Source organism: Macaca nemestrina, chromosome 2 (assembly GCF_043159975.1).
Source record: "Macaca nemestrina isolate mMacNem1 chromosome 2, mMacNem.hap1, whole genome shotgun sequence".
NCBI lineage: Eukaryota > Metazoa > Chordata > Mammalia > Primates > Cercopithecidae > Macaca > Macaca nemestrina.
In genome coordinates, this window is record NC_092126.1 from 10,650,768 (window position 1) to 10,673,691 (window position 22,924).

Genomic DNA, 22,924 nt, shown 5'->3' on the forward strand with positions numbered 1-22,924 from the left:
GTCATCCAAAACCCTGGTTGGGATAGTGGTGATAACAGTAATATTAGTGATAGTTGTAGTAATACCAGAGAAATATTAGAATGCTGTCTTACATGTATGGTGTGTTACAATTTATACCTTTTATTCCACTCATTGTATCATTTGTATAATAACTCTATGGGACAAATGTTATTTTCATTTTACAAATACAATCATGTGTCATATAATAATGTTTCAGTCAGCAAAAGACCACAGTACAATGTCAGTCTCATAAGATTTTAATGAAGCTGAGAATTTCTATCACCCAGTGAAGTCACAGCTGTTGTAATGTCATACAACATAGCTGTTGTAACGTCACAACGCATTACTCACATGTTTGTGGTGACACTGGTGTAAACAAACTTACTGCACTGCCAGTCATATAAAAGTATAGCACATACAATTATGTACAGTACACGGTATTCAATAATGGTAATAAACAATTATGTTATTGGTTCATCTAGTTACTATACTATATTTTTATCATTATTTTAGAGTGTGCCTCCTTCTACTTACATACTTTTTAAAACTTCACAGTAAAACAGACCCAGGTAGGTCCTGCCGGAGGTATTCTAGGAAGGGTTGTTATTGCCAGAGATGGCAACTCCATGCCTGCTGTTACTCCTGAAGACTCTCAAGCGGGACAAGATGTGGAGGTGGAAGACAGACACTGACAATCCTGACCCTGTGGAGGACTGGGCTAATATGTGTATTTGTACCTTAGCTTCTAACAAAAAAAAAATTAAAGAGTTACACAAAAATAGAAAATAAGTAGAAAGAAGCTCATATAATAAGGACATAAAAATATTTCAATGTGGCTGTGTTTTAAACTGTTTTTATAAGAGTTAGTTAAAAAGTTAATAAAAGTTAAAAGGTTTATAAAGTTAAAAATTTACAGTAAGCTAAGGTTGACTTATTAGTGAAGAAGGAAAAAAATTTAAATAAATGTAATGTAGCCTAAGTGTGCAGTGTTTATAGAGTCTCCAGCAGGTGTGCAGCAATGGTCTAGACCTTCATAGTCACTCACCATTCACTCACTGACTTGCCCAGTGCAATTTCCAGTCCTGCAAGCTCCATACATAGGAAGCACCCTATACAGATGTAGCAGTTTTTATCTTTTATGGCATATTTTTTACTATACCTTTTCTATGTTTAGATGTGTTTAGAGATACAAATACTTTCCATTGTGTTACAATTGCCTGCAGTACTCGGCACAGGAACATGCTATACGGGTTTGTAGGTTTGTAGGAGCAATAAGCGTACCATAGAGCTTCGGTATGTGGTAGGCTTTACCATCTAAGTTTGTGTAAGTACATCATAATATTTGCACAACAACAGACTTGTCTAATGCAGGGGTCGCCAGCCCCTGGGCCACAGGCAGGTATGGGTATAGATCTCTCTCCTTCTGAGCACTTTGTTATTCTCCAGGATGAGATGCCTTTCCTGCCTAGTCCTGGTTTCAGACATTTCTCCAAGGATTTCTGATTCCTTTCAGTGGTAAATATTTAGAAACCAAGATCTCAGTGCCTCCTGTGGCCTGTTAGGAACCAGGCCGTACACCAGGAGGGGAGCAGCAGGTGAGTGAGCATTACCACCCGAGCTCCGCCTCCTGTCAGAACAGGGGCGGCCTTAGATTATCATAGGAGTTCAACACCTACCCCTACTGCGGCTCCTTATGAGAACTTAACGCCTGATGATCTGAGATGGAACAGTTTCATCCCGAAACCACCCCCGCACCACCCGCCCCACCCCAACCACCCATCCATGGAAAAATTGTCTTCCATGAAATCGGTCCCTGGTGCCACAAAGGTTGGGGACCACTGACCTAATGACACATTTCCCAGAACACATCCCTGTCATTGATACATCTCGGGTTCCATTTTTATCTCTGTGGAAATGTGCAGGTTAAACAAGCTACTGTGACACTGTGGGCCACATGAGACTACACATGCCCCAAACTTCCATAACCGCAGAGGATTTCCTGGTGAGGCAGAAGCTGTGTATTATAGAACACAGTGCTGCCCAGTGAAGAAAAGGTATTCAGCTCAGACATAATCAAAAGTTTTTTTTTTTCTGCTAAAATTATGAGGGGCACAACCCTTTTCTCTTCAAGCAGCAACTGGGCAGAGCTCATGGGCATCGGGCCCAGCACACAGGCATGGATGCATTGCTCTCAGGACACGGGGGCACGGAACTATTGTTCTCGGGAACCGCCATTGTTCTTGGGATCTACCATTGTGAAGTCGTTCCCACATAAAAACTAATTATTTCCACGGATTTTATTTTAAAATATTAGACAGAATCAAAGCTTCCTAAACAAAACACTTGAGCAAATCTATAAGCAAAACTTAGGACTATTTCTGCTAACTGAAACAAACCTCCCTGTTATGAAGGACTTGATCATTTTATTGCCCCAAGTGTGGCAGAGGACAGTCCAGGGAACACTAAAAGGATTATTACAGCATGAATTATTCTAGAGGTAGCAGCATCGGGACCAACTAACTTCTCTTAGCCACACTATTACCCATTTCTTGGTGATGAGGCAATCAGTAGTGAATGCCAGAACCTCTTTGTATTCAGAGTTACATTTCAGTTAACCATAGAGAAAAAGGAAATAGCTTTTGTATCTTTGACTTAGTTTGGTCAATCTTGATCAAATTATCTTTTGTCTTTATAAAGTCCTAAGTTTACAAGTCTTCTGGGTATAGACACAGATACATATTCAGACTGGTGGGCAGTCCAAATATGAGAATTTTATTTAAAATCTTGGCCCTCAGCAGCGCAACCACAGATTGCTATACACCTTAGAAAAAGTTGACTAAGTCAAGAGTTATTTCTGTCTTACTGAACACCAAGCCTGACACATTCAGTTTCCTCTCCTTTTCTTTAAGCACCACTAAAGAAAAGGTTTCTTTTGATACGATTTATTATGGTACTTTTCAGATGGATAAGGAGTGACACAGGGTGGAGGAGCCACATCACACTTCCTTAAGTCAATGTCTTCTCATCAAACTCTCATTGCATGGGAACATAAGTAGCAGGGCTTAGGCTATGAATATAAAGAAATGTCTTCTCAATAAATAATTCCTCCCACGTGTTAATACCTTCTCCTAAGTTGAAATAAACCTTTGTTTTATGTCTTATGATAGAAATAAAAGTCCTAACATCTTTAAAAACACAACATACTATTTTCCTTTTCATTCTGCTGAGCTAAAGAAATAAAATGAGTTGTGTGGGGCAGTCATAAGCTGGTTCTGATTTTAGGGCTGACAATATCTAAGACAGATGTCTGGAGTTAGACATCTTAACTTTCTCTGAGCCTCAGTTTTCTCATCTTCAATAGGAAATTGGGAATCTCAGTCCAATAATTTTTTTTTTTTTTGCAAAAATCAAATGAGATTACACTCTAAAGTCAATCTGCAAAGTAAATTGCTATAGGAGAATAAGTATTATTATTATTAAGATCAATTCTATTAAGACCAAATATATAGCTTCTAGGTAGCAAAGAGTCCTTATGGTTTGGTGACTAAATAGCCATTTGACTAAAAGACTATCTTCCTCCTCTTTTCTTCCCCATTAGGGGAAGTTAATTTCTTTGGAGGCAACAATGCTCACTTGAAATCCTTTAAAGATTCTCCATTTCCTATGAATCGAGTATAAACTACTCATGTTGCCAAATCAAGACTTTCATAGTACTGTCCCAAACTCTTTTTCAGGACTTATATTTCATTATTTTCATTATACCTAACAAATAAGGTGAACTCACCTGTCTCTGTTTTTGGACTCTACCTTAGATGTCCTTCTGTGAATTTTCTCAAGCTGCTTCCTTAAGCCAGGACACTTTCTCATCCATCTTTCCTTAATTATATTTTCTACCTTCTTAAGGCTCATTTTTGAAATAATATTCTTCATGAGGCTAATTCAATCATTGCCTTTGAGACATGAATTTTATTTCTTTTTCTATGTCCTTATTTTTCTTTTCCCATCTCACCAGTCTCTTCCTGCCCCCTGGTTCCTCCCTGTACCCAAATGCCAGCTTAGAGTCTCTAGTTTTTGATATTCAAATGAAAAGACTCCTGTCCCACACTACATGCAGTGAGGTTGATACATTCTACCTTATTTGCCGATTATGGCAGGAGGAAAGATGATGATTTATGCTATCTTTAGTTGCCTATGCTTCTGAATCTATTCCAGATAAATTCAGATAAGTTAGCATAGTTTGTGGTTTGCCTTAGCATAGTACACAAGATGTCCTGGCTTAGCTTCAGACTGCCCCAGACATGGAATATAGTTTCCTTTCTTTATTTTCCCATGCCCTCCACCCTCAGCACTCCTCAGGCATCACTCACATCAGGGATGTGTGGTGGAGCAGAGGACCAGAGATAAGGAAGGCACAGAGAGAAACAGAAAGCCCTTGAGAGCTACAGGAGGATCCCCTCAAATTCTGAATATTAACTTGCACATATGCTTGATGAAACTCCTAAGGCTGGACATGAGGTATTGGTAGAGGCTTTGAAAGGTTATGTTTTAGTAGTGAGGCTAAATTAATGCCAGAGTAAATGCTGATCTGTACCCATTGTAACGAAGCTTAAAAGAAGGATTCAGAATAATCGAACCAATCTGCAAGTAATTTAACTGTGTGCTGTAACAAAGAACAACACTCTTTACAGAAATACAGTTAAGTCCCCAAACCAACAAATACATACACCTGATACCCAATCAAAAATTTCCCAGCATGCAAAATAGAAACATGAAAATATAACCCATAATAAGGAGGAAAATTAATCAATAGAAAAAGACTCAGAAATGACATTGATAATGGGAATAGCAGAGAAGGAACTTGAAATAGCTATTATAAATATTCAAAAAGATATATAATAAAACATAAACATGATAAAAATACGAGATATTTTTAAAATATCTAAACAGAACTTTTAAGATGAAAAATATATCAAAAATGAAAAATGTGCTAGATGAGATTCAGAACCATTTAGACACTACAGGAAAAAAACAGTAAACTTAAAAACACAGCAATATAAACTATCCAAAATGAAGCACACACAGAAAAATAAAGACTGAAACAAGCGGACAACTCTTCTGTGAGTGTAGGATAATATAATGGTTTCTAAGATATGTAAATTGGAGTGACAAAAAAAGAAGAGAAAGATGAATGACACATAAAAAGATCTGAAGAAAGAACAGCTAAAGCTTTTCCCCTAAAATTTGGTTAAAACTATAAGTTTACATATCCAAGCGTTTCAGTGAACCCTAGGCAGACTATTAAACACACACACACATACATACACACACACAAATCATAACCAAATTGGTGAAAAGCACATAAAAATTTAAAAATATTAGCAACCAGAGAATACGGAGACATTATACAGAGAGGACCAAGGATAAAAATTACAGCAGATTTCTCGTTGGAGATGATGTAAGCCAGAAGGCAGTGGAGTGGGATGGAGAAGTCAATGTCCATTTCTACACACAGAAATGAAACCCTATGAATCAATGAAAGCCGAAAGAATGCATCACCAACAGAACCTGACTACGTACAAGTCCTTAAGGGAAAAATCACACCTTCAATCTGGATTATTTCTCCCTTTCTATGATTGCGTAGTTTCCTCCATCAGACCCTGAAATCCATGTTTTACGTTGGTGGTTCCATGTTACTTCTACCATCAGGTACGACATATGTTGCAGACCTGGGCCCTTATTCTGAGGTCAGATTGGTTAATTTCCAGGATGTAAACCTGTATCTCAGTGTTCCTGCCTTCTAGTCCTGCAGATACACAGAACCCTCTGGAGGCTGCGCTCAGAGTCATCTTGTTTTACCCTATCCCATAGGCAGGTGATCCCTGCTTTAGGCAGTGTGCATGGGGTCCACACATAGTCCTCTTTTAGACCTATTCTCTATAGAAACAGACTTTCAGCTATGATGGCTGCTTCCAGATTCAGAGCCCAGCACCCCTGGATCTTGTGCCTCCTTTCCTACCTCCCATCCCATCCAACTTTTCTCTTCTTGGATCCCCTTCTAGGCGAGTGGCACAAAAATGCACCTGGCCACATCAGATTGAAACCTGAGACTCCGCTTGACTCTTCCAATTCCACTCAGTCACTAACGGTTTTCAAATTTCTCTTGAATCTGTCAATTTCTCTCTTTTTTCTTACCAGCCACCTTAGCTAATTCCCTACCATTTTTTAGCTGGAGCTCAACAGTGCCTCCTGGTCCTCCCACATGCACTCAACTCATTGTCCAGTGATGCCATAGTGATCTCCTGGGCTCGAATCTGATGCCATAACTCCTCTGAGTAATGTCTCTTCATTCTCTTTAAAGTAAAGTTGAAGCCTCCTAAGCGTCTCAAGATCTTTAGTCAGTTCTTTTTTTTATCGCTGCAGTCTCATCTCTCATAATTTGCTGCCTCCAACTTTTATTGTGACCATTAAATGATGAAAATTTCTGAATGTTCCATGTTCTCTTTTGCTTCCAGGATTTGCAGAAATTGTTCTGTCTTCTTGAAGTGCTATCCTTCTTCAACTATTGAATGTGTCATCACCTCCCCAGTAAAGCCCTTCCTGATCTCCTTAGCCTTGATTAAGCGCTCCTACTCTGTTCTTCAGCCTGTGCCGCACTGATTCAGGTGGTGCTAATTGCACTATATTTACTTCTGCTTCCACAAATAAAACTATGAACAACTTGAGGGCAGGAGCTTTCCATCACCTAGCATGGTATCTGATACATTGTTGGTGCTCACAGAAATTTGTTGAATAAATAATCACCATTAAGTATTAATTTAAAGTCATTATTAATTCTGGTAACCCCACTACACCTATCACAGTGCCTGGCACATATTGATCACTCAGCACATTCAGTAACATTAAGGAGTCACTGATCATTTACTATGTATCTCACATATTATAATGCCCTATTGTAAATGTGATCTCATTTAAACTTACCAGCCCATTCCTCCCTAAATAAAGCATGTTTTATTATCTTCAACTAAAAGGTAAAGAAACTAAGGCTAAGAAATATTAAATTACTTTTTCAGGGTCAAATCAACATCAGAAATGGTGTTCAAGCCCAGCTTCTCTTTTCAGTTGAGGAAAGTACCTAAGTCCAACAAAACCATCCAAACTGAGCTTTATCAGGTTTATTTAAGGGGAAATAACTTAGTGTCTTTGCTATATATTTCCCCCATAAAAAGTAGTAGAAAAGGAAGAAGCAAAATAATCTAACACTATGAAAATGGAACATTTATTTCCAGTACATATCTATGATGTCTATCAAAATGGAATGTAATTCTTAGAAGAGCCAAATTACAATTCTTGTATGATTAAGTCTTTATCTGTAAGCATTTGATAGATCCTAAGAATCAACCAGGAAAATTGATGTAACAGTACCATGTCTTTCTTCAGTGCATTGAACTGGAAAAAAGTACTAATGAATGCTGATCACGATTTTGATTTCTAATTAGTATACAGAACGTTAATGTTTTCACAGTCAAGAGACACATTAGTATGTATAGGTGGCTTAAGTGGCTATCTAGCTGGTGTTGCTAGGATTGGCTAAAAAAGAAAACTCTTAATAAGTATTTCTCACATAAAACATTATCTGAATGTCTATTCAGAGGGATTCCAGTTAGCCATTCTTTTCAGTAGAGACTTTATGTGAAAAATCCTAATACGACACTCCCAGGAGACTGTGTGATGGAGAGAAAAGCATTCTGACTTTTGAGGTCTGTTCTCCCTCTCTGCTAATTACTTGTTCTGTGAACTGGGCAGGTGACTCTTGAAACACAACCAGCAAAGTTCTTTTCTTGTCTGTGAAATGAGGAGTAGGACCACAGGACCCCTAGTCTCGTCAGCATTACCACTGCTGTGGATCTCGGGGTGATCTTATCACTGCAGTAGGCTGACCTCTCTGGTTCCTCCCTTCCTGGATTTTGATACTCTACCTCACTGACCTCACTGTCAACAGTGCTGTGTGGCCCACTGACTGAGCAGTAGTTGGCTGGTAGAACCGTGGAATTTATAGGAATCAGGGAAATAGTAATTATTTCTATTTATCTATCTCCACCCCTTTTCGGCATTCAACATGGATTTCTGAAGTTTTTGTCAGCTAAGAAGCATTTCTGGTCTTCACTGAGCCACAATTTCACCACCTTTAAAGTGGAGGTAAATAATATGTACTTCTTAGTCTCCACCACAGGCTTGTTTTGCCTTACCCTAAATTACTAGTGAGGTTTTAATGGGGAGTGCATTTGTGACAGTGCTTGACGGAATGCATGGTGCACTGAAGGCAGTGCAGGAAGTCAGTTTCTCAATTCTACCTTTGCTTTCTTAGAGTAGCCTAAAGATCAAGTAAACCGACATCCTCACCCTGATACCAAACTTGGCCCATACAAATGTGTAATGCCTGACTTTTGATGGTTCCTCTGCCTAGAGAAATAAACCAATTGTATTTTCCTAACTCAACCACCTCTCAATAAACATCTTTCTGCAAAACATGATTTCTCTCCTGTGTGTGGGAGTGGGACAGCATCTAATTAGATTTAGGTTCCCTTAATGAGAAGCTGCCCATATGTACTCTCAGCCTTGAATTGCCTGCCCTGATCTGGAGATAGCTACTTGGCCAAGGCTCCAACTCGTGCTTCCTGCCGCCAAGAAATCTTAAATAGCTAAGGCTAGAGGGTCTAACGACAATGTCAGTAGCGGTATCTTACTTCATATGGTAGCTAATTATAACATTCATTCAGAAAAAAACATAAAGAGACTTGTTGTCATAGTGATGGCTAATTCTCCAAGTCGGATGCATAGCTCCAATTGGAGAATCTGCCAGCACAGATACACACATCAATTTGTTGTGTATGCTGTAGGAATAATTGAGATTGTACTTCAAAGAAAAAAAATTGGCATGGACAGGGTTTTCTGCATTCATGCTGTATTGCATTCTCTTGAGTACAACAATGGATTTCTATTTTTCTTTTCCAAAATACTAGTTTTCAGGGACTTGGTTATACTCCAGGAACCAGTGGTGATACTGGCTCCTGATAGCCAGGAAGCTTTGAAAGCCCCGAGGCCAGTAACTGGGATGTTCAGGTAACCAAGCCTAGAAGCCAATAAGATTTTGTCACTTGTGCAATTAGAACAGATCCATGTCGGGCACGGTGGCTCATACCTGTAATCTCAGCACTTTGGAATGCCAAGGCCGGCAGATCGCCTGAGATCAGGACTTAGAGACCAGCCTGGCCAACATGATGAAACCCTGTCTCTACTAAAAGAACAAAAATTAGCCAGGTGTAGTGGCTCATGCCTGTAGTTCCAGCTACTCAGGAGTCTGAGGCAGGAGAATCGCTTGAACACGGGAGGCAGAGGTTGCAGTGAGCCAAGATCATGCCATTGCACTCCAGCCTGGACGACAGAGTGAGACTCCATCTCAAATAAAATAAAATAAAATAAAATAAAATAAAATAAAATAAAATGAATAGATCCAGCTAGAGCCCTTGATTCAAGTGGTTGAATTTAAAAGCTTTAGAGAAAAAAGAGATATTGGTGTCCTCACCCTTCTGATTCTCTTCTCATCTCCATTGCCAGTCCCAGGTTTCCAGCAGACACGCAGCTTATTGTCCAATCTTCGTTATTGGGTTAGAGCAGCTCTGCAGAAATTCTGTCCTGTTTTTATGCTGGAGGAACTAGAGAAAATTAAAAGAAAGAGGGAGTTAACAGGTATCAAACAACACGTGTGAGCTAAGTACTATCCTAGACACTATTATATCTGGTTTCTCGTTTTCCACACCAAATACAAGAGGGAATTCATTGTTTTTCCAGGATTTATGTGTTCAGTAAGGGGAAAAGATCAGAATCTTCCCATAAACACTTTTTAAATTTATTTTTAATTTCCATAAAGGTTATTGGGGAACAGATGGTGTTTGGTTACATGAGTAAGTTATTTAGTGGTGATTTGCGAGATTTTGGTTCACTCATCACTCGAGCAGTATACACGGAGCCCTATTTGTAGTCTTCTTCCCATAAATTCTTAAACCATCTTTTCCCCATGGTCCTCAAGCCCAAAACTGGCCCTGGGTAGTAATGTCACCGCCTCTTCTTCCTTATCTCTACTCTGTCACCTTAAGACTCTTAAAAGCAAACGTATTTCCCAAATAGGAGGCAGCACCAATTTGGGAAGAGAGCAGGGATAGGGGATGCATAGTGGGGAGAAGTTATCAGAATAGAGAAACAACTACTGGACCATATTGCGAGATGGACTGTCAGACGGTCTGCCTACACAACCTTCTATCTGTAAGGTGAAAGAGAAAAATACTAGACTGCAAGTCTGGTAATAAGAGTTTTATTTTTAGTTCTTATATTACAATTTCCTCCTCTTGTATTAGAGTGGTGGGACGAGGTCAGTAACTCTCCTATGGGCAGGTGGATAAAGGCATCACATATGAAAATAATAGGGAATTGGGGTAAGATGGTACACTTATATATTCTTGTTAAACTCCCCCACAAAATAGATATAGCAAAGATGAATAAAACTAAAATCCCACAGAAATAATATACAACCTATTTCCGTGAACCCCAGAATATAAGCAGAGTATATATATCACGACAAGAACTGTGTTGTATTAAAGGCTATGTGGGAGAATGTGAAGGGAATATAAAGAACTTCCAATGGTGCTGAAAGCCCAAAGACCCCCCCAGATTGCCAATAACCACTCACTGGAAAGTTTGGTCATTTGTAGACAGTGGTTGAAACTGAGAGAATGCTTTGCAGACTCAAATTTATGGGTCAATACGAAGAGCTCATGAAAACTTAGATAATACCAGCGTGATCTGTAACCTGTAAACCATTGAAACTAACTAACCAAATATTCTTGTAGGAAGGAACTCAGAACTGAGGATAGACCACTGAGAATAGAATCCAAATTGCACCAAACAGGTACAATGGGAGCAAAGAAATGCAACAATCTAAGTAAAATAGAAGGAGGGGAGGGGAAACTCACCACATTGTAAAAAAATGTGAAGCAACTTCCCCACCAAAACATCCCATTTTCCAAAAACAAAAGAAGAGGGTGCTGTAGAGCTTGGAAGCTGGACAAACTTCCCTGACCATATAGTACTATGATTCCCCATTCAGTAGTCACTAGCCACATGGGGCTATATTAATTCTAATTAAACTAAAAGAAATTAGCTTAAGGTTTTATTAATTAAATTTCATTAAAATTTAATTAAATTAATATTTTAGTTTTTCGGCTGCACTAGCCACGTTTCAATTTCTTACCAGCCTATGGTTAGAGGCTACTGTATTATGTGGTGCAGAACCTTTCCATCATTGCAGGGTGTTTTACTGGACAGTGCTAGTCATCTAACAAGTAACATGAGCAACAGAAAATGAGCACAGTCAAATCCTACACAAAGTCATAAGATAAAAGAAAATATGGTGCAAAATCATGTGCCCATAAAACAGGGATTGGCAAACTCTTTCTGTAAAGAGAGTGAGTATTTTTAGGCTTTATGGGCCTAGAATAGACAGAAAATATTTTAGGTATGTAGAAAAAGTTTTTGGCTTTATGTGTCATGTGGACTCTGACACAACTACTCAGTTCTGCCAATGTAGAGTGAAATTCGCCATAGACAATAAGTAAATGAATAAACATGGCTGTGTTCCAATAACTTTGTTTACAAGAACAGGTGATGAGCTGGATCTGGCCTGCTGGCTGTCTTTTGCCAACCTCTGCTACAGACCATGAAGTTATATCAAAAAGACAGATCCACAAAACAAATGAAAATGGTAACTAAGGCCAGGTGCAGTGGCTTGCTCCTGTAATCCCAGCACTTTGGGAGTCTCAGATAGAAGGATCACTTGAGCCCAAGAGTTCAAGACCAGTCTGGGTAACGTGGTAAGACCTCGTTTCTACAAAGAACTTAAAAATTAACCAGGCATGGTGGTGCATGCCTGTAGTACCAGCTACTCAGATGGCTGAGATAGGGAGATTGACTGAGCCCAGGAGGTCAAGTCTGCAGTGAGCTGTGATTGTGCCATTGCACTCCTGCTTGGGCAATAAACAACAGAGCAAGACAAAAAAAAAAAGAAAGAAAAGAAAAGAAAACAAAACAAACAGAAAACAATAACTTAATAATCAAAATCAGCTAAAAGAATAAAAGAGTGAGTCAAGTCTGTAAATTTAATCTGTTAATATAGTGGGCATGGAGAAATGTCAGGAGAACTGATAATCTTAGGCTATAAAACATCCTTAATAAATTTCAAAGAAGAGAAAAAATAGAAACAGTATTCTCTGACCATAATACATTAAAAGTGAAAATTTAATTTAAAGGAAAGATCCTTCTACTGATACATTTTTAATGTTATTAAATAATTCCTGGTTCCAAGAAAAGATAAAAAAGCAAACTATAGGTTTTCTGGAAAAATAACTAATGTGACCACAATACAAATCAGAATCTATGAAATATGGCTAAAGCAGTTACCAGAGGAAGTCTAATAGTATTAAATATCCATATGAATAAAAATTAAAGAATAAAATAAATAAGCTAAATACTCAAGAATTTCGAAAAAGAATAAGACAGGAAGCCAGAGGAAAGAATTAATATATATCAAAGTAGAAATCAATGAAACGTAAAATAGAAAACCAGCAGAAGTAATAAATAAAGGTAAAATTTGGCCCTTTGAAAAAAAACCACAACAAAATGTTCAAACCACTAGTTAACTCTAACCCAATTTTTTTACAAAAAGGGGAGTATAAATATATAAACTTAGAAATGATAAGATAAATAATCAGCCAGAAAAATATTACAAATTTATGAAACTAATCATGACTTATAAAAATGCACCCCAGTAAAAATAGAAAGACTAGAAAGACCAAATACCACAAGAGAATTAAAGTATTTAAAGAGCATAAAAGGCCCGGCACCGTAGCTCAGGCCTGTAATCCCAGCACTTTGGGAGGCCGAGGCAGGCGGATCATGAGGTCAAGAGATTGAGACCATCCTGGCCAACATGGTGAAACACCGTCTCTACTAAAAATGTAAAAATTAGCTGGGCATGGTGGCACACGCCTGTAGTCTCAGCTACTCAGGAGGCTGAGGCAAGAGAATCGCTTGAACCGGGGAGGCAGAGGTTGCAGTGAGCCAAGATCGCATCACAGGTCACTGCACTCCAGCCTGGCGACAGAGCAAGACTCCATCTAAAAAAAGAAAAATAACACAAAAGCACCAAGACCAGGTGTCAAAAGACTATGTTCCATTTCTGTCAAAAGACTATGTTCTCCTTGAAAGGCATGTTTGCTTCCATTGTATACCCCTCGAAGTTTCTAGGAAGATCTTTTATACAAAAGACCTCTGCGCATTCACATTCTACGTGTATTTACTTGAGCACTTATTAAGTGCATTCTGTGAAATTGATGCTGGCTGGGGGTGGTTACAAGCAGGAGTGGAGGTAGTGGTTGAGGTCTGTGGTGACATGGTAAAAAAAAAAAAAAAAAAAAAGAAAGCTTCATCAACCAAGACAGCAGATGCCTGCAGCCTGCAACAAACAGGAACATCATCACAGGGCAACTGTGGGCTGGGCAGATCTAGCTTTGAATTCTGATTCTTTCCATTTATAGCTTTATGACCTTGGGCAAGTTATTTAATTTCTCCAAGTGTTACTCTGCTTACCTCTATGATGAGAATAATAAAAGTACTGACCTTACGTAGTTGGTGTGAAGATGAAATGAAAATAAAGTTTATAAAGTGCTGGGCTATGCAGTACCATGAAGTACCCACTCAGTGGATATTGCCTGCTGTCATCATGACAGGTGTGAGAGTGATACTAATGTGCTGTCTTGAATCGTGTTTCAAGGTTCACAAATGGGAAAAGCAAATTGAAATATGCATTTACTTTCAAAATCCAATCCCTTTAAGCCAGAAGAAATATTGCAATCTGAAACCTTCTCTCCTTGCCCCCAATCTTCCCAATTCAAGACATGTTCCTCAGGGAACACTGGGTAAAAATGATGAGTTGAAAATGTACACATTGCTTGCCTCCATTCCAGAACCCTACTAAAACAATAGTAAAGATACATATTTTTAAAGGATAAAATTTGTAACAGTAGAGAAACTGAGACGAGGCAAATTTACAAGAAACAAAATTTTGAAAGGTAAAATGCAAATGAATGAATGCTAACTAATTTAGCTGTACAGGAAAAGCTGAATCTTAAACTAGCACTGGTGAATGTTTAAAAAAAAAAACCCAATTTACATGCAGAACCCCTCAAAATCTTACTAATTTGCACTAAGCAGCTTAGGAATTGTGAGTGAACAGGCTAGCTTAAAAAGTCTGCTTTTGACAATTGTATCATCTATACCTTGCAGCCAGGTGAACACTCACCTGGTAGAAGACTAGAAATGTGGTCTCTGAACAGGATGAAATGGACGTTCCCTAAACTAGAGGGCACCAGGCACAGTTGAGAGTGGGCTACCATCCTGAAAATAAGGACAATAAGAAAATATAAGTGCTCCAAACATTGAGGTCTCAGCTGACACTGCCAACACAGTTAACAAAAATGCCAATGCAAGACCAGAGGATACTTCTCCAGAAATACAATCAGTCTAAGGGGAAAGATTTACAGATACTGATAAAAAATGGCCCAAACTCACCATTAGAGCCCACAGTCAACATGTCCCACCCCATGAATCCAGAGATTCCTGTAAACTTCTCCTGTGACCTAGTCTAGTTAGGTTTTGTGGTTCCCCAAGGATCTCTATTTGTAACTTGAAATACAGAGACCAAAACAAACACAAGGCACATTAGAGAAAAAAGAAAACATACAGGGAGAAGACAACTGAAAAACAATATATCTTTGGAGAGTTAAGAGGTGATATGGCATCCATGAGAAAAGAAGAAGATGCAATTAAAAAGCATACTCAGAGACAAGTAAAAGAACACTTGGAAATTGAAAATGTAACAGCAGATATATGAAAATTCAATAGAAGAAACACAAGTTAAGGTTGAAGACATATATGATCAAATAGAAAAAAAATGGCAAGCAACAGCCCTCAAGGTCTAAGGTCTGAATAACAGGGCTTCCAGCAGAAGGGAAGAGAAGAAATGGATGGGAGAAAATCACCAACCAAATAAGTCAGGAAAAGGTCCTCTAACTAAATGACACTAGTTTCCAGATTGAGAGGGCCTGGCACAATGGATAAAATAGCTATGATGGGGGAAAGAGAGAGGAAGACGGAGAAGGTAAGGCAGGGCCCCAACAGAGAGAGAGAGAAAGAGGAAAAAGATGGAGAAGTGGGGAGAAGGGAGAGGAAAGAAGGAGAGGAAAGAGAGGGAAAAAACCCAATAACTTACAAAGACTCATGAATTTGAATGGTTTCAGACTTCTTTCAACAGACATGTTAGAAGCTAGAAGATTATGGAAGGGAGCCTTCAACATTCTGAATGAAATGATTCCTAATGTGGAATGTCATAACCAACAAAATCATCGGTCAGGTGTGAGAATTAAATAAATACAACTTTAGAGATGAATGTTCTCAAAATTTTACCTGCCTTATATTCTTTTCCGGAGAGCTTTGCTCTGCCAAAGGATGTACTTCCTTTAAAGAAGGAAGAAAACCAATAAAGAGGAAGAGATGGATACGGAAAACTGGGAATCGAAGAGAGATGAAGGGAATCCTAATGATGACTTGAAATAGAAATTAAAAGAAAATAAAAAATGTGTAAGCAAAAATTCAGTTGTAGGTAAGAAAACCCAATTCCCCCCTAAGAAGAGAAAGAGCTGGAGTCCTTTAAAATTAGCTGCCTGTTTTTCTGTGGCTAGTGAGCCTTATCTTTCCCTTTCCCAAGCATTGTGAAGACTCTGTTTCTCTAGCTGTGCAGCTGCAAGGCCACCAGACAGATAATCTCAAGTCATAAAACATGTTGTTCGTTAAAAAGTAAGAAATGATGTAATCATGTCTCAATTAAATAACTGTCTTTGTTTCTCGCTTCTGTAATGTGCTTCCCCCTGCAAAGATCTCCCCCTGCCCCACAACATGCTTAAAAGGTAGCTTAACTCTTGGTTCAGGGCTCAGTCCTTTGGATGTTAATCCGACTGGGTCAGTGCATCTAAATAATTAAATGATTTCTCCTCAACCCCTCGGTCTCTCTGATTCCTTGATTATCCCACCACAGACTGACCAGGCAGATCCAATGATGCCGCTATGTATCCAGCAAAAAGGTTAAAATCAGCACTCTGGAAAACAACAGAAGGCCCCCCAAAAATTCTTCAGAAAGTTATCATTAATAGAATTAATAATACTTTTGAACATTTTGAGAGAAAACCTGAACAATTTGCAGACCTTCGGATGAATTAGGTTACCTACATTGAAAAAAATAAGCAAATTTTAAAAATATAAGACAATCATTAGCTCTAAAAAATAATAAAAAGTTATTCAGAAAAAAGAATCAGTTGAAAGTACACATTTCACAAACAGTGTCTGTGCAGTAAAAAATCATAAAGAGGATTTAAACCCCTAGCTAGCCTAACTCAATTTTTTACAAAAGAGGAAGTATAAATGTATAAACTTAGAAATGACAAGCTAATCAACAAGCCAGAAAAAAAAAAATCTTATGAAACTAACTTGTGAACTCTATGTAGACACATTTAAATCTAGCCCAGGTTGGGACATAATTGTCACGAGAAGATTTGGACAGTATGAAAGGATGTGCACATGTGATAATGGAAGAGGGAGAAAACTGAAAAAACGTTAAGTACCTCTATCCGGAACCAAATACCACAATGTAGTAGCTAAAATAGGTGAAAGTGGTGTGTTGGAGAGGTGCACATGAAAGAAAAGGGCAGAAGGGCACTACTGCTTTCTGAAATAAATCTTGAGGACTCATCAACCATCAGTGTAAACGTATAATTCTTATTAAAACAAGTACACAAACAAAAACGGAAATCTCAATTAGGGCATGAGCTCTCTGCTTGTGAACTTCACTTCTGATTGTGAAGGGTTTCTAAGCAAGCCTAACACACGGTATGTTTTCCCCACCAATCTTTTTTCTTTTTTTCTTTTTTTTTTTTTTTTTTTTTTTCATACTGAGTCTCGCTCTGTCACCCAGGCTGGAGTGCAGTGGCACGATCTTGGCTCACTGCAAGCTTCGCCTCCCGGGTATACGCCATTCTCCTGCCTCGGCCTCCCAAGTAGCTGGGATTACAGGCGTCTGCCACCACGCCCGGCTAATTTTTTGTATTTTTAGTAGAGACAGGATTTCACCATGTTAAATAGGATGGTCTCGATCTCCTGACCTCATGATCCACCCGCCTCAGCCTCCCAAAGTGTCGGGATTACAGGCGTGAGCCACCGTGCCTGGCCCCCATCAATCGTCTTTTAAGTGAAAGAATGTGAGGGAAGATGTGTTTGTGAATGTGGTACACCTACATAACCGTATGACAGTGACTGGTGTTTGAAAACAACCAGTTTTTATATGTGCAAACGCCACACAATGTTTTCTACGCAGTTATCCCTTATTGCTACACTCAGATTCCTAGGCAGTTGCCCTGCGGGTGGAGTGGGGAAAGGAAAAGACTCTAACAGAGGGAAGTGGCCAGGAGAAGCATCTAGACAACCCACCAGATAGCAGTTAACAAGGTGGTAACTACCAGTGGTCAGAATAATATAAACAACAGCAGTGACAACTATTCATGGGACTGTAGACATCTAGTTTACAAAAGACTCACATCCTTTAAAAAAAAAAAAAAAAGTCCTAATTGAGACGAGCATCTTTGTGTCTGTAAGACAGCTAAAGCGTGGGTAATCTGGGTCAGCAATTCTATGTGGGCTCCCAGCCAACAGCCAGGATCATCTGCCAGCTGTGTGAGTGAACTGTCTTGGATGCCCACCCCATTTGGCTAGGTGATACCAAACCCAGCTTCTCTCTGACTATAACGCCAAAGAACCTCAAGTGAGAATCCCCAGGCTGAGCCTATCAGTGCAGAGAACCATGAGAAGTAATAAAAAAATTTCTGTTTTAAGCTACTAAGTTTTGGAATGGCTTCATGCAGCAATAAATACACAGAATAAGGATGATCTACACTAGTCCCCTCATTTTAACAACAGGACAATCAAATCCAGAACAGAGGGTGGCCTTCCCAGGGTCTCAGATCTGGGAGCAGGGTAGAGGTTGACTCTGGAACAGATTCAGACCTTCCTGGCTTTAGGCCATGGGTTCATTGTCCAAGGCCATTTAATCTATACTAAATACTGCTATATTTTTTCCTCTTCCCCTTCCTTCTTCTCCTCGTCCTTTCTCTTCTCTTCTTCCTTCTTCCTCTTATAGCTATTTTGATATGTCAAACTTAGAGAAAAGTTTCAGCAATAATGTAAGAAACTCCTATACACTCCACCCAGATTCACCAGTTGTTGGCATTTTGTTTCCTTTGCCAATGTTCTTTTAAAGAGAACATTTTTCCATAGGAAGGCTGCCCACAAAATGAATTCCCGCTGAGTGGTTAGTCACCAATCAGATCATCCCAGCAGGAATGAGAGCAAGAATGGGCACCCGGGAATGTGAGGCACGTAGGAGGGAAAGCTGTGGAGAAAAGAGAAATGTTAATCAGGAAGAAAGGGCATCAAAGGGAGACCAGAATCACTATAGACAAATTTGTCTGCAAGACATAGTCTCCAGGAGTTTCCTGAACTAGCCTGCCTTTCTGAGTACACCATGAACCTGAAGTCTGCAGGCACACTCTTGAATCCTACCACTAGCTGCATGGCCTTGGGCGAGTTTCCTTCCTATCCGGGAGCCCCTGTTTTTACCTCTCTTGATAGGCCATATTAAATAAATCAACGTTATGTGGAAAGGCTTTATGAATGGTGCTGAATAAAGGAATTTTAATCATTTGCATCTAATAGAATCACTTCACTTGGGGAAGTGTTTGGTTGGTTGGTTGGTTGGTTGGGTTTTTGAGACAAGGCCATACTCTGTCGCCCAGGCTGGAGTGCAGTGGCATGATCTCAGCTCACTAGAGACTCAACTTCCTGGGCTCAAGCAATCCTCCCACCTCAGCCTCCCAAGTAGCTAGGACTACAGGCACACCAGCACGCCCGGCTAATTTTCGTACCTTTTGTAGAGATGGGATTTTGTCATGTTGCCCGGGTTCCACTGGGGAGCTTGTGAAAACTTTTGGTTCTATATCTCCATCTCTGGAAATTCTTATTTAAATGGCATGGGGTGGAGTCCAGGTACTACTGTTTGTTTGTTTAAGTTCCTGAATAGTTTTTAATGTTCTGCCAAGTTTGAGAAATGGCTGAGATAGTCAATATGACTGTCATCCAGTAACTGCCTGGACTCCCAGAACTCTTGCGGACTGGGCTAGATGTCCTCTGCCCTTTGCCCACTTGTGTTGCCACCCTCATCACAAAAGTGAAACATGATAGTTAGGATAGGCTTCCCATTTCATTTCTGCATTCTCTGATAATTTGCATCAGAAGGATTGCTTCCTGGAAGTGCCTTGCAGATTGTCAGTCTCTCTGTAACTAGTCAGAGTTTAATCCTTTGCAGAGGTTTTTTGTTTCCGCCAGAGTTTAACAGCTGTCACTCTTCCCCTCTAGCAGTTTATAAACCTAATTGCTACTGTACAGATCTATGTAATTTGGGATTGACAGGAACTGACTCACATGCAAATACCTCTGTAAAGAAATGTGGGAGGGATTTTATATTTCTTGGTGGTCTTAGGAAGGCAGAGTAATAATTTCTCAGATGACTATCACTTTCTTTTAGTTACAAAAATATCCTTTCTGATGCAGTTATTTCCCTCTTTTTTTTTTTTACTACAAATATCTTTGAGATGAACTACTCATACATTTTGAAGTTGAATCCTTCCCTTTCTGTCTCCTTCCTTCCTTCCTTCCTTCCTTCCTTCCTTCCTTCCTTCCTTCCTTCCTTCCTTCCTTCCTTCCTTCCTTCCTTCCTTCCTAGCATTTATTGAGCCCCTGCTTTGTTAGGCATTGAGGATGCAAAGATGAATAAGAATGTGTTCTACCTTCCGTGAGACTCTTAGTCTAAGGATAGAGAGAGACAAACACAATACAATTTGAAAGATGTTATAATAGAGGCACACAGACTTCTGTAGGACCATCTTTTGATTAGGATATTTACAGGAGAGAGGTTTTTTTTTTTTTTTTTTTGAGACGGAGTCTAGCTGTTGCCCAGGCTGGAGTGCAGTGGCGTGATCTCGGCTCACTGCAAGCTCCACATGCTGGGTTCACACCATTCTCTGCCTCAGCCTCCCGAGTAGCTGGGACTACAGGTGCCCGCCACCACACCTGGCTAATTTTTTGTATTTTAATAGAGACGGGTTTTCACCATGTTAGCCAGGATGGTCTTGATCTCCTGACCTCGTGATCCGCCTGTCTTGGCCTCCCAAAGTGCTGGGATTACAGACGTGAACCACCGTGCCCGGCTGAGAGAGGAGATATTTTATTTGAATTTGGAAGGATGAATTTAAGACTTCTTCAGGCAGGCATCTGGGGAAAGATATTCTGAGCAAAGGAATAGTATGTGCAAAACTCCTGGGCATTAACTAACAGAGTGTGTTAGGACAATTGTCATGGCAGTCCAGAGAATAGAAGGGTTTTCTTGGGAGAAGAGATGATGAATGGGGATTATTGCCTAGCACTTGCTGCTGAAGGAAATTCTTAAGGGAAACACCCATCTTAATCCACTTTAGCTCAAGGTCTGGTTGGTCCCCCATTTCTCAGGTCCCTGAACTATTTTCTTGGCATCCATAGAGGCTCTCTGATTTGGATTTCTCCAACCTCACCTCATACTGCTCACCCCTGTACTTACTGTGGTCCAGGCACACGGGTCTCCTTTCTCTTCCTGACTGTCCACTCATTCTTGAATCTAGGCCTTGGCTCTTGATAATCCCTTTGTCTGGAATTTTCAGATCTTCACATGGTTGCCTCCTACTTGTCATTCAGGTCTCAACTCAAATATCACCATCTCCAGGAAGCCTTCCCAGAAGACTCCATCTACAGTTACCCTTCCCTCATCCACTCACTTTCTGTGAACCCACCTATAAAACTTTTTCTAGAGAGGTCATCATTATACAAACTAATTTTGTTTATTTGTTCATATGTTACTGTCCATCTCCTTCTTAGAGAATATACACTCCGTGACAGGATGCTCTTTGTCTGATTTTCCTGCTGAATCCCCAGCCCTTAGCTAGTCCATGACACTTGGTAAGTGTTCAACAAATTTGCTGAATAAAACCGCTGGTCCATATTTTTATTGAAGCTATCTCTTCCCAGGGGCCAAAATACCCATGTGTTCCATCCCCATTTTCTAGTATCAAGTTATCTCAGAAGTAAGATCAGAATTGTTATTGATGAGCATGGAAAGAAAACATAAAGAAATTGAGAGCCCTAAGAATTATGCTCTGGCTCAATGAGGCCTGAGGAAATGTCCCTACCTTACCACAGGAACAACCCAGAGTGCAGGTGTCTCCTGTCCTCCACCTCTCTTCCACCAGGCAACGCTGGGGGCTTATCTGCCTCTGTGTCCTCATTTTCTAGTTTACTGCATCACCTCTCTTGGTAGATTTTCTCCTTCACTCTGTCAGTTCCACAGTTGCATTGCTATGACTATGACTCTGAAAGGCACCACCTCTTCATACTCTTAGGATTCAGGCCATGTGCAAACGTGACCCAAGTGAGGGAAGAGGCAGCACATTCCATGCCATGTGGGTATGAGGGTGACACAGACTCACAGGAGGCTGGAGTGAGGAGGGGAAGCCAAGGGCATCTATCACCCTGAGTGACTTGACTGCCTCATTAGTTGTTCATTTCTAACAAATTTTGAGGGTTTTAAGACTGTCCTTTTTTATATATACTTACAATTTAAGTAAATCCTACGAATGAAAGCATTTTCCAAATTCATTTTCTTTGGTTAAAATGGAAATCAATTCAAAAAGCATCTTTTAAAAAGTAAAAAGCAAAATAATCTAAGGAATGTGTTTATTTTATCTTGCATCCAAGGAAGGAAGACCTCGTATCAGCTAAAGACAGAGTCTTCTCTTTCTGGGCCTTGGGTACTCAGGAGTGAATCCTGTAGCTAAAGGCAAATTTTCATTTCAGCCTTCTAGACGGCCTTAATTACCTGGTGAAAATCATGGAAGGTGATGCCAGGTGGTATTTGAATCTGTCAGTTTCTTTTACTGCTTTGGGGATATAGATATTTTCCACTCTAATGTGGCAAAATATTCAATCAGCTTAAATTATGCATGCACTCCAGATCAAGCTAGTTAGATGTCAGGAGCAATTCAATATTTTTTTTTTGAATTTGGAAGCCTGAAAGCCAGCAAGATAAAAGTTCAGGGGAGCTAGATACAAATTAACCCTGCAGAATGAAGAAAAACAAGTATAGAAGTGAAAAAACTTTTACTCCCTGGCTGTGCCAATTAGTCACTGGGTACTAATGACGGTGGTAATACCACCACAGTGACAGTGGTATTAGTACTAATGACAGTGGTATAGTGGGATCACTAGTGGCATTAGTACTAATGACAGCAGCACAGTGGGATCATTCTGGCAATATTGAACAGCCAGTTTTAATTTCCAGTGCCTGCCTCAAATTTCTGAGTCTTCTTCATTTTTAAAAATAGATGTCAGGTACATGTTACATTGTCACTTGCTTTGTGATTGTGACAATGATGTCACTTCTCTGTGTCAATGCATTCATTTTTCAGTGGAGAACACTTTATCAGGGTCAATTTAGCTATCTAGAGGTGGGCTCTGGTGCTTCTGCTTACCTTAAGTGGCATAATTTATTAATTCTGGGAATTCAGGAAACATTTATAAAACATCTACTATGTGACAAGAAACTGAACCAGTGTGGACAGAGATGAGA

At 39.6% G+C, this 22,924-nt stretch overlaps 1 long non-coding RNA gene across 6 annotated transcripts in view; it reads left to right on the forward strand.

The window, feature by feature from the left end:
- The window catches only part of LOC105470892 (uncharacterized), a 313,903-nt gene that overhangs the window by 93,108 nt on the left and 197,871 nt on the right, over window positions 1-22,924 (forward strand). The gene's annotated exons all lie outside the window — the stretch shown is intronic.